General features: G+C 48.5%; 1 protein-coding gene across 2 annotated transcripts in view; it reads left to right on the top strand.

Moving 5' to 3' along the window:
- LOC140425519 (synaptotagmin-14-like) overlaps positions 1-12448 on the top strand; it is a 349470-nt gene that overhangs the window by 14866 nt on the left and 322156 nt on the right. The window lies entirely within an intron of this gene.

Below are 12448 nucleotides of genomic sequence, written 5' to 3'. Positions count from 1 at the left end.
AACCAAAGGTAATTAACTTTCAGCCAGATTTGAAGATCCCGGCAGTGGGCTGGGCCAGAAAATCCTGGCCCTAGTATGTTCTTTGATTCTATGGGATAATAAAATCATACATCTGATCTCCAAAAAAAGGCTAACATTTTCATGATACAGAGGAAATTCCTGTCCATGATCTTACTTTGAACATTTGGGGCGTGATTTTCCGTCCCGCCGCAACAGATTTCTGGTGTGGCGCACCCCGTGATTCTCTGTCTCACCAGCCGGCCAATGGGGTTTCCCATTGTGGGCAGCCCAACACCGTCAGGAAATCCCCAGGCTGCCGGCGCCACAGAGAATCCCAACAGCGGAGAATCAAGCCCTTAATTTCTACCAGTTAATCTCCTATGTGTGTACGTGGTAAACTGGATAAAGTGATCACAGCCTTACTTGACTCTGATGTCTTTGATTTGCTGTTTCTCTCTCCTTTGGCTTCTGTCTTTTATATTTTCTGCTATATCTCTCCCCTCTACTCTTTTTGATTGTCGTGGAGTATTTTCAACTTTAGATGAATGTACAAAATGTGTGATAGTGGACTGGTCACCTGCTAAGTAATTCTGCCAATTCTCGGTAATATTGGCACATAACTTCCTGGTTCCCCAGCGTTGCTTTTAGGGGGTACCCAATGATGTGCTGGGGAATCCCTCAAGGACGTTCCCATGCAAGAGTTTACCCACAATTGCCCAGAAGTGCAAATTTCCTCTGGACGATTGCGCTGGGCTGGGAACCATCTGACATAAGTGATTTAAATCGCTAACTTCGGATGGTTCTGCCAGTTTTACCCTGATAGTTACTCTGAAAGAGTTAGAGGGAAAAAAAATCACTTCTAACTCGAGAGTAACTAGTTAAAGCTCAGATCCAGCCTCTCATGGGAACCCCCCATTCACACAATACCACCCCCACTCCCGACCTGACCGCCCGGTCTGAACCACTTGCCTTTTAATTGTCCCTTTAAGCACCTTCCTTACGGCAGCTAGTGCCGTATAAAGGGGGCATTTCTTACCTCTCTGCCCCCGCACACCGATTCAGCCGGGGGCATACTTCGCTGCTGAGTGAGCTGCCTGAGTGAGGAAGTTTGGGTGAGACGGGGGCTTTGGAATCCCAGCATGGGTAAGTCCATCGAGTGTGGCAATCTGCTGGAAACTGCCACTCTGAGGAAGTTACGAGCCAATATTGACTTCAGTGAAAATTTTATGTCATGTATATATGTAATTAGTTTTGACCTTGTATATTAAAATGTACAGATGGAGGTAATTAGTTGGCAATGTAACATTAGTTGAAGTAGGTACTCCTTATCTGTGACTTGACTCAGTTCTGCCCCAGGCTCTCAGCCTAAATTAGAAGTAAGACTACGTCACTAAGCACCTCGAACCTGTTTGACCATTCAATAAGATCATGGCTGATCTGATTGTAACCTCCTGCATTTCCATGATAACCTTTCAACCCATTGTTTATCAAAAATCTAAATACGTCTGCCTTAAAAATATATTCAAAGACTAATTTCACTGCCTTTTAAGGAAGGGAGTTCCAAATCTCAATACCCTCTGAGAGAAAAATAATCTCCTTATCTCTGTCATTAATGGGCGACCCCTTATCTTTAAACAGTGACCTCCTAGTTTTTCATAGAATTTACAGTGCAGAAGGTGGCCAGTCGACCCATCGAGTCTGCACCGGCTCTTGGAAAGAGCACCCCACCCAAGGTCCACACCTCCACCCTATCCCCATAACCCAGTAACCCCACCCAACAATTTTGGACACTATGGGCAATTTAGCATGGCCAATCCACCTAACCCGCACATCTTTGGACTGTGGGAGGAAACCGGAGCACCCGGAGGAAACCCACGCACTCACGGGGAGGATGTGCAGACTCCGCACAGACAGTGACCCAAGCCGGAATCGAACCTGGGACCCTGGAGCTGTGAAGTATTTGTGCTATCCACAATGCTACCGTGGCTAATTCTAGATTCTTCCACAAGAGAAAACATCCTCTCCACATCCATCCTGTCAAGATCCCTGAGAATCTTAAATATTTCAATCAAGTCACCTTTTACTCTTCTAAACTTTGGTAGATACAAGCCTAGCCTGAGTAACCTTACCTCATAAGACAACCCAACCACTCCTGGTATTGGTCTAGTAAACCTTCTTTGAACTGCTTCCAATATTTCAATTACATTTTAGTCCAGCAAAGATTTGAAGTTATACTTTGGTTTTCAAAATTACTTGAAGCAAAACTATTGAAGAACAAATCCAGGAAGCCCCACTACCACCTCATCAAGGGCATTTAGGGATGGGCAACAAATGTTGGTCTTGCCAGCAATGCTCACACCCAATGAATTAAAAAAAATCCATCAAACAGATGAGAAGAATTTTTTAATACAACAAGTTGTTATGATTTAAGCATGCACTGCCTGAAGGGGTGGGTGGAGCAGACCCAATAGTAACTTTACTGGGTTGTAGAGAAGAGCAAGAGTGGGCCGAATTTTATATCTTCTTCAGAGAGCTGGCATAGCCACGATGAGCAGAATGGCCTCCTGTGCCGCATCATTCTATGAAAGTTAGAAATCACCAGCATGAAAATATAAATCAGTACATCAGCTCCTTGTTTTGGCATCAATAAAATGTGAGTTAAACTGACCAGATTATTAGTGCAGTAGCTTTTTTTTTCTTAAAATAAATTTAGAGTACCTAATTCTTTTTTTCCAATTTTTTTTCTCCAATTAAGGGGCAATTTAGCGTGGCAAATCCACCTACTCTTTGCACATCTTTGGGTTTTGGGGGTGAGATCCACGCAGACACGGGGAGAATGGGCAACTCCACACAGATACTGACCTGGGACCTTGATCGAACCCGGGTCCTTGGTGCTGTGAGGCAGCAGTGCTAACCATTGTGCCGCTGTGTCACCCATTAGTGCAGGAGCTGACTCTAAAAGTTGGTAAATCACCAGGCAGATAATTGTGGAACTATTGGTGCATATGCTTGTGCATGCAAATTGTCCCATGGCATTGATAGAGTTTGTTTACCATGTGCCCAGTGTGCATGAGTTGAATTGAATAATGTTGATACATAGGAACAGATGAAAAGCTGGACTGGAAAAGACCAGCTGGTACACTGAATCTGTTTCAGTCAGCTATGTTGCAAATTAAGCAATACAATTTTCACCTTTCAGCAACCATGTAATCTCACAAGAGAGATAAAAAACAAGATTTAAAACAAAAGCAACCAATGCCAATTTAATGAAATATAATTCAGTGAAATTCCTCTCATATCCAGAAATGAATTCCAGAAGATATCAATAACCGTGATTACCCCCATCCCACAATATCAGCATCCTCCAGGAACTTGTCCAGCTATCTTTTGAACGTTTGCATTGCAAAAGTTGGCAACTTAAATTAAAGGTCAATCATATCTAATTATTTGGTGATTTCAACAGGTAAATTTTAATCTCAATAGTTAAATTGTGACATCACTGGATGATAGTGAATTGAAAAGGCTAGTTGAAGGTGTGAGATATCAGCACTAGGAAATGGAACACAATTATTTTTCAACTTTGAGCATCTAGTATGAGTATCAAACAGCCCAAAGTAATCAATAGCACAGCTAGATACTATGTAATGATCATGTATTTTACTTCAGTAGTGTCCTTTATTGTAATTATTACCTAACCAGGAGTTTTTAGGCCATACGATCAGTTAAGTGTAGGTGAATTGGACATTCTGAATTCTCCCTCTGTGTACCCGAACAGGCGCCGGAGTGTGGCGACTAGGGAATTTTCACAGTAACTTCACTGTGTTAATGCAAGCCTACTTCATTATTGCATGATTTAGGGCTATAATAATTGGAAAATCGGTTGAGATTGAATAGAATGATGTAATACATAACTAAAGAGATAAAAGTTAAAATTTGCAAACATGCCATCTGGCTAAACCAATCTGTCTTATTCTTATACCCCTTCCAACCCTTTTCCTTCATTGGGGAATTCTGTTAACATTTCTGCATGTTGCTTTTGTAGTTCTGGCATTTCTTTTGGTCTTTTTCTGTATTACACCAGCTGAACTTTGCAGTAATGTCCTTGGGTCCTTCAAACCTTTCACTATTATTAAGTGAATTCCACAACCTTACACCTGAAGTCTCCTCTACCCTCTGTTCCAAATCTCTTGGGCTGGATTCTCCGATTCTGAGACTAAGTGCTGATGCCGGCGTGGGAACGGTGGCCTTTCATGACCGAATAAATAGCGCAAAACGGCCACCAATTTACCTGTCTGGTGGAGGGCTAGCAGGCACGCAGCGTAGAGCACCCGGTTCTAGCTGCCGATACGGCCGTAGAATTGCCGGGTCTGTGGCCGCGCATGTGCACGGCAGCAGCCGCGCCGTGCAACATGACGCCGGCCGTGCGCGGACCCGGCCTGCCAAATAGTGACCCCCTTTGGCCAGGCTCACCACCAGTGCCCCCAGCCCCTGCCAGGTCCTCCCCTTGCCCGCGGACTGGCTCTCCCCCGACTGTGGCGGCGCTGGACTCAGTCTGCCGAGTTCTCAACAAAAAATACCATGAGAAACCCATGCCATTGGGAACTTGGCCCATCGGGGATGGATCCTTGGGGGGGGAGGGCCTCAGGTAATGTCCTGAGGTTGTCCATAAGGCGTGCGGCGTACTCCTAGAGTACGCTCTTTTGGAGGGGGCGGAGCATCACAAAAGCGGCGCCGACCCGATTTCGGCGACAACATGGATTCTCCGGCCGATCGCCGAACGCGATTTCGGCGTCGGAGACCAGAGCATCCCGCCCTTTGTGTTTAATCTTTTGTCTCATTATGATTGGAAACCATCTGCTTTTATCACCCCTGTGCCATTCTTCCAGAATTTTAAACATTTCTCTTTGTAATCTCCATTCTACAAAAATACTTTGGCTTTTCAGTTTTTTCTTTTTAAAAAAAAATATATTTTATTCAAATTTTTTTTCGGCCAAACAAAACAGTACGAAAATATTTCCCTTTTACAACAATAAAACAATATAAATAATAGTGACCGTTTTTAACAAATAAATAAATAATATATAAACTAAATGGCAACTGCCATAACAAAATATTAACTCTCCCAAATAATAAAGTCAAACAAGCCAATATACATATCCAAGTAAAAATATCCATACAAAAACACCCCTGAGGACCCACCCGAGCCCTCCCCCCCGGGTTGCTGCTGCTACTTTCCCAGTTCCTTTATCGTTCTGCGAGATAGTCAATGAACGGTTGCCACCGCCTGGTGAACCCTTGAGCCGAACCTCTTCGTGCGAACTTTATCCGTTCCAGTTTTATAAACCCTGCCATGTCGTTTATCCAGGCCTCCACGCCCGGGGGTTTAGCTTCCTTCCACATTAACAATATCCTTCGCTGGGCTACTAGGGACGCAAAGGCCAAAACATCAGCCTCTCTCGCCTCCTGCACTCCCGGCTCTTCTGCAACCCCAAATATAGCCAACCCCCAGCCTGGCTCGACCCGGACCCCCACCACCTTCGAAAGCACATTTGCCACCCCCACCCAGAACCCATGCAGTGCCGAGCATGACCAAAACATGTGGGTGTGGTTCGCTGGGCTTCTCGCGCATCTCCCGCACCTATCCTCTACCCCGAAAAATTTACTGAGCCTTGCTCAGGTCATGTGCGCCCTGTGCAAGACCTTGAATTGCATCAGGCTAAGCCTGGCACACGAGGACGAAGAGTTTACCCTGCGTAGGGCATCTGCCCACAGCCCCTCTTCGATCTCTTCCCCCAGCTCTTCTTCCCATTTTCCCTTCAGCTCATCCACCATGATCTCCCCCTCGTCTCTCATTTCCCTGTATATATCTGACACCCTACCATCCCCCACCCATGTCCCCGAAATCACTCTATCATGAATCTCCTGCGTCGGGAGCTGTGGAAATTCCCTCACCTGTTGCCTCACAAAAGCCCTCAATTGCATATACCGAAATGCATTCCCCTGGGGCAACCCGTATTTTTCCGTCAGCGCTCCCAGACTCGCAAACGTCCCGTCTAGGAACAGATCCCTTAGTTGCACAATCCCTGCTCTCTGCCATGTTCTAAATCCCCCATCTATTCTCCCCGGGACAAACCTATGATTATTCCTTATCGGGGACCGCACCGAGGCACCCGTCATTCCCTTATGCCGTCTCCACTGCCCCCAAATTTTCAGCGTTGTCACCACCACTGGACTTGTGGTGTATTTCTTCGGGGAGAACGGCAACGGCGCCGTCGCCAATGCTTGTAGGCTGGTTCCTTTACAGGACGCCATTTCCAGTCTCTTCCACGCCGCTCCCTCCCCTTCTCCCATCCACTTACACACCATTGAGATATTGGCGGCCCAATAATAATCACTTAAGCTCGGCAGTGCCAGTCCCCCCCTATCCCTGCTACGCTGCAAAAACCCCCTCCTCACTCTCGGGGTCTTCCCAGCCCACACAAAGCTCATAACACTTCTCAATTTTTTTGAAAAAAGCCCTCGTAACCATCACCGGGAGGCACTGGAACACAAAAAGAAATCTCGGGAGGACTACCATTTTGACCGCCTGCACCCTGCCCACCAGTGACAGGGACACCATGTCCCATCTCTTAAAATCCTTCTCCATCTGTTACACAAATAGTGTTAAATTAAGCCTATGTAGGGTTCCCCAGTTCCTGGCTATCTGGATCCCTAAGTACCGGAAATCTCTTGTTACCCTCCTCAGCGGTAAATCATCTATTTCCCTGCTCTGCTCCCCCGGATGCAACCACAAACAACTCACTCTTCCCCATATTCAATTTGTACCCCGGAAATTCCCCAAACTCCCTGAGTGTCCACATTATCTCAGGCATCCCCTCCACTGGGTCCGCAACATACAGCAATAGATCATCTGCATACAATGATACCCGGTGTTCTTCTCCTCCCCTGAGTACTCCCCTCCACTTCCTAGAGCCCCTCAGTGCTATGGCCAGCGGCTCAATTGCCAATGCAAACAGTAACGGAGACAGTGGACACCTCTGTCTTGTCCCTCTATAAAGACGGAAGTAGTCGGACCTCTGCCTGTTCGTGATCACACTTGCCAACAGGGCCCTATATAGCAGCTGTACCCATCCAATAAACCCCTCTCCAAAACCAAATCTCTTCAACACTTCCCATAGGTAGTCCCACTCCACTCTGTCAAACGCTTTCTCAGCGTCCATCGCCACCACTATCTCCGCCTCCCCCTCCGGCGGGGGCATCATCATCACCCCTAGCAGCCTCCGTATATTCGTGTTCAGCTGTCTCCCCTTAACGAACCCAGTTTGATCCTCGTGGACCACCCCCGGGACACAATCCTCTATCCTTGTCGCCATCACCTTGGCCAGGAGCTTAGCATCCACGTTCAGGAGGAAAATAGGCCTGTAAGACCCGCACTGCAGCGGGTCTTTTTCCTTTTTTAAGAGTAACGATATCGTCGCCTCCGACATAGTCGGGGGCAACCTCCCCCTTTCCCTGGCCTCATTAAAGGTTCTTGTCAAAAGCGGGACCAGTAGGTCCATGTATTTCCTATAAAATTCCACCGGGAACCCATCCGGTCCCGGGGCCTTCCCCGCCTGCATGCTCCCAATCCCCTTTACCACCTCCTCCACCTCAATCCGTGCTCCCAGTCCCGCCCTCTCCTGCTCCTCCACCTTCGGGAATTCCAGTCGATCTAGGAAATGCATCATTCCCTCCTTCCCTTCCGGGGGCTGAGCCTTATACAGCCTCTCGTAGAATGCCTTAAACACCCCGTTCACCCTCTCCGCTCCCCGTTCCATCTCACCTTCCTCATCCCTCACCCCACCTATCTCCCTCGCCGCTCCCCTCTTCCCCAGTTGTTGGGCCAGTAACCGGCTCGCCTTCTCTCCATACTCATACTGTACCCCCTGTGCCCTCCTCCACTGTGCCTCTGCCTTGCCCGTGGTCAGCAGGTCAAATTCCATATGTAGCCTTTGTCTTTCCCTGTACAGTCCCTCCTCCGGAGCCTCTGCATATTGCATGTCTACCCTCAGAAGTTCTCTCAACAGTCGCTCCCTTTCTTTGTTCTCTTGCTTCCCTTTATGGGCCCTTATGGATATCAGTTCCCCTCTGACCACCACCTTCAGCGCCTCCCAGACCACTCCCACCTGGACCTCTCCGTTATCGTTAAGCTCCAGGTACCTTTTGATACACCCCCTCACCCTTAGACATACCCCCTCATCCGCCAACAACCCCATATCCAATCTCCAGAGTGGGTGCTGCTCCTTTTCCTCTCCTACCTCCAGATCTACCCAATGTGGAGCGTGGTCCGAAATGGCTATGGCCATGTACTCCGTCCCTGTCACCTTCGGAATCAGTGCCCTTCCCAGGACAAAAAAGTCTATCCGTGAATACACCTTGTGAACATGGGAGAAAAATGAAAACTCCTTACTCCTAGGCCTAATAAATCTCCAGGGGTCTACTCCTCCCATCTGCTCCATGAAGTCCTTAAGCACCTTGGCCGCTGCCGGCCTCCTCCCGGTCTTAGACCTAGACCGGTCCAGCCCTGGATCAAGCACCGTATTGAAGTCTCCCCCCATTACCAGCTTTCCCGCCTCCAGGTCCGGGATACGCCCCAGCATACGCTTCATGAAGTTTACATCATCCCAGTTCGGGGCGTATACGTTCACCAGAACCACCACCTCCCCTTGCAATCTGCCACTCACCATCACGTCGTATCTACCCCCACTGTCCGCCACTATGGTCTTTGCCTCAAACAGTACCCGTTTCCCCACTAGAATAGCCACCCCCCTATTCTTCGCATCTAAGCCCGAATGGAACACCTGCCCCACCCATCCTTTACGTAGTCTGACCTGATCTGCCAGTTTCAGGTACGTCTCCTGCAACATGACCACATCTGCCTTTAAGTTCTTTAGGTGTGCGAGTACCCGTGCCCTTTTAATCGGCCCATTTAGCCCTCTCACGTTCCACGTGATCAACCGGGTTGGGGGGCTCTTTACCCCCCCCCATGTCAACTAGCCATCCCCTTTTCTAACCCAGCTCCACACCCGGTTCCCACATACCCGTATATCCCACCGACGGTGCTCTCCCGTCCCGACCACCCCGCCCCATAACAGCTCCCCCTTCCCCTTAGCAGCAGCAACCCAGTTAACTCCCCCCCCCCCCCCCCCAGATCCCTTTCTAGCGTAGTTGCACCCCCCATGTTGCTCCCAGAAGTCAGCAAACTCTGGCTGACCTCAGCTTCCCCCGTTTGTCCTCGGCCCTCATTGTGCGAGGCCCCCTCCTTCCTGCGTCCCCGTTCCCGCCACAATTACCATAGCGCGGGAGCAAAGCCCGCGTTTCCCACTCGGCCCCGCCCCTGATGGCGCAGTTCCCTTCTCCTTCCCCTTTCCTTCCCACCGGCGCCCACAGTTCCCCATACTCCCCCCCCCCCCCCCCCCCCCCCCCCCCCCCCCACGAGGGGAAAAGAGAAAAGTTACAAAATTGAAAAAATTCCCCCTTCCCCTTCCTCGTCCCACATAATCACCCCACCACTTTATTACAGCAGAAGCTTTTTCTCTCGCCAGACTATTCCAGCTTCTCGTCCACAATGAATGTCTACGCCTCTTCTGCCGTCTCAAAGTAGTGCTGCTTCCCTCGGTGTGTGACCCACAGTCTCGCCGGCTGCAACATTTCACATTTAACCTTATTGTGGAGCACCGCCTTGGCCCGGTTGAAACTTGCCCTCCTTCTCGCCACCACCGCACTCCAATCCTGGTACACGCGGATCACCGCGTTCTCCCACCTGCAGCTCCGAGTTTTCTTCGCCCATCTTAGAACCATCTCTCTGTCATTGTAGCGGTGAAACCTCACCACTATGGCTCGAGGTATTTCTCCTGCCTTTGGTCTTCGCGCCAGAACTCGATAAGCTCCCTCCACCTCCAAAGGGCCCGTCGGGGCCTCCGATCCCATTAGCGAGTGAAGCATCGTGCTCACATATGCCCCGACGTCTGCCCCCTCTGTGCCTTCGGGAAGACCCAAGACTCTTAAATTCTTCCTCCTCGAGTTATTCTCCAGGGCTTCCAACCTCTCCACACACCTTTTGTGCTGTGCCTCGTGCGTCTCTGTCCTTACCACCACGCCCTGTATTTCATCCTCATTCTCCGCAGCCTTTGCCTTCACGACCCGAAGCTCCAACTCCTGGGTCCTCTGCGCCTCCTTTAGCCCTTCAATCGCCTGTAGCATCGGGGCCAACACCTCCTTCTTCAGCTCTTCCACACAGCGCCGCAGGAACTCTTGTTGCTCCGGGCCCCATACCAAACAGCCACCTTTCAACGCCATCTTGCTTCGAGCTTCCCTTCCTTGCCGCTGCTCCAGTGGATCCACTGCAATCCAGCAGCTATCCTCTCCTTTATCCATATTTATCCGGGGGGATTCCCTCCTATTTCACCGCACAATGATTTTGGCCGTTAAAAATTGCCGTTGGGGCTCCTAATAAGAGCCCAAAAGTCCGTTTCAACGGGAGGTGCCGAAACGTGCGACTTAGCTGGTCATCGCCGCACCCGGAAGTCTTCAGTTTTTTCTTAATATTTTTATTTCCTCAAGTCAGATAGCATCCTGGCGAATTTGAGGTGTACACTCTACAGCTTCAACATCCTTCCTATTGTGTGGAACTCAATATTGCAAACAGCTCCCTATCAAAGGTTTTATAACACTCAATGCTTATGGTTAACAGAGAAAGAAGATACTTTAATCAGCTTGAGCTTGTTTTGATATCAGCCCTTGAGGCAAAAAGAGAGTATACAATGATATAGCATCACTCATTCCCTTAATTCTCATTATTTATGTGTGGTATTGTTACTGAACTAGTAAACCAGTGACCCAGAGTAATGCTCTGGTGACCCAGGTTCAAATCCCACCACTGCGGATGGTGAAATTTGAATTCAATAAAAATCTGGAATGAAAATGTCTAATGATGAGCATGAAACCATCGTCGATCGTCGTAAAAAAAACCATCTGGTTTAAGGGAAGTAAATCTGTCATCCTTACCTGGCCTGGCCTACATGTGACTCCAGACCCACAGCACTGTGGTTGACTCTTAACTGCCCCTCAAGGGCAATTAGGGATGAGCAATAAATGCTGCACAGCCTGCGATGCCCATTTCCTATGAACGAATTTTAAAAAACTTGGCTTTCCATCTTATTTTCAGTGTTTGCAGTGCTTGGGAAAACGTTGTACCAATCTTTTTTTGTTACTCGGCTGAATATTGTTTGATTAAAAACAGGTGCATTTCTTGATATTCAAGAAAAATATATTTTTATCGGGTACAGCCTAGATCACATACTATGTTGCAGACTATTCCAAAACATCGTACTGGCTACAATTTCAATAATACCATGAAGCAAGGCAATTTGAATTGAAAAGTAAGAGATATTGTGGATGCTGGAATCTGAAACAAAAGCAGCGAATGCTGGAAAAACTCAGCAGGTCTGGCAGCATCTGTAGGGAGAGAAAACAGAAGATGCGATTAGCTATGGGTGCTAATCCGATCGTGGCTGCTAAATATCGTGAGAGGCTAAAATCGGGATTTACGCCAGCGAGGTTTTGGAACGCAATCTTCCCAGACCCTCCACAATGACATGATCAGGTTTATGCTCAGCAAGGGCACGAATCTGACTAGCATGAATTTGAATCCATTAGTATCTACTTAGCAGGCACAATGTCGCATCTTCAGACCTCATTGAACTTTCCCACAAAACAGGCGTGACGTAATGCCCGAGCGAATCACAATTGCTCTTTAAAAACGGGAACTAGGCACCATGACCTCCTAGAGGGGGGAAGGCAGTGAGCTTCACTGAGCATCAAGGAGTCAAAGGGGACAGAGGCCGCTGGACAGCTCCAGTGGATGGGTGTGAGAGAAAGAGAAGGGGCAGCTGTTGGAGTGGTAAAGTTCTACTCGTGTGGTGAGGGTCGCGGTTGATTTTGGTGATCTTGGAGTCTACTGTCTGCTCTGTAAGGCTGCTTTCAGTATTGTGTGAGTATGCAGTCCGTATTGTGTGAGTATGCAGCCCGTATTGTGTGAGTATGCAGCCCGTATTGTGTGAGTATGTAGTCTGTGGCATGTGCGTCTGGGGCGGGGAAGGCTGCGGGGCACATGGCGTGGGAGTGGGATGTGGATTAACTGTCCAAGAGGCTTAAGCATTGAGGCATGACTGCAATGAGCTCTCTGAATTAGGCAGCCTGACTGAGGAAGGTGCCTATTATAATAATAATCTTTATTGTCACAAGTAGGCTTACATTAACACTGCAAGGACGTTACTGTGAAAAGCCCCTTATCGCCATATTCCGGTGCCTGTTCGGGTACATGGAGGGAGAATTCAGAATGTCCAAATTACCTAACAGCACGTCTTTCGGGACTTGTGGGAGGAAACCGGACTTTCCGGAGTAAACC

The sequence above is a fragment of the Scyliorhinus torazame genome, chromosome 1 (assembly GCF_047496885.1).
Source record: "Scyliorhinus torazame isolate Kashiwa2021f chromosome 1, sScyTor2.1, whole genome shotgun sequence".
NCBI lineage: Eukaryota > Metazoa > Chordata > Chondrichthyes > Carcharhiniformes > Scyliorhinidae > Scyliorhinus > Scyliorhinus torazame.
This window is presented reverse-complemented; position numbering and strand designations above follow the sequence as displayed.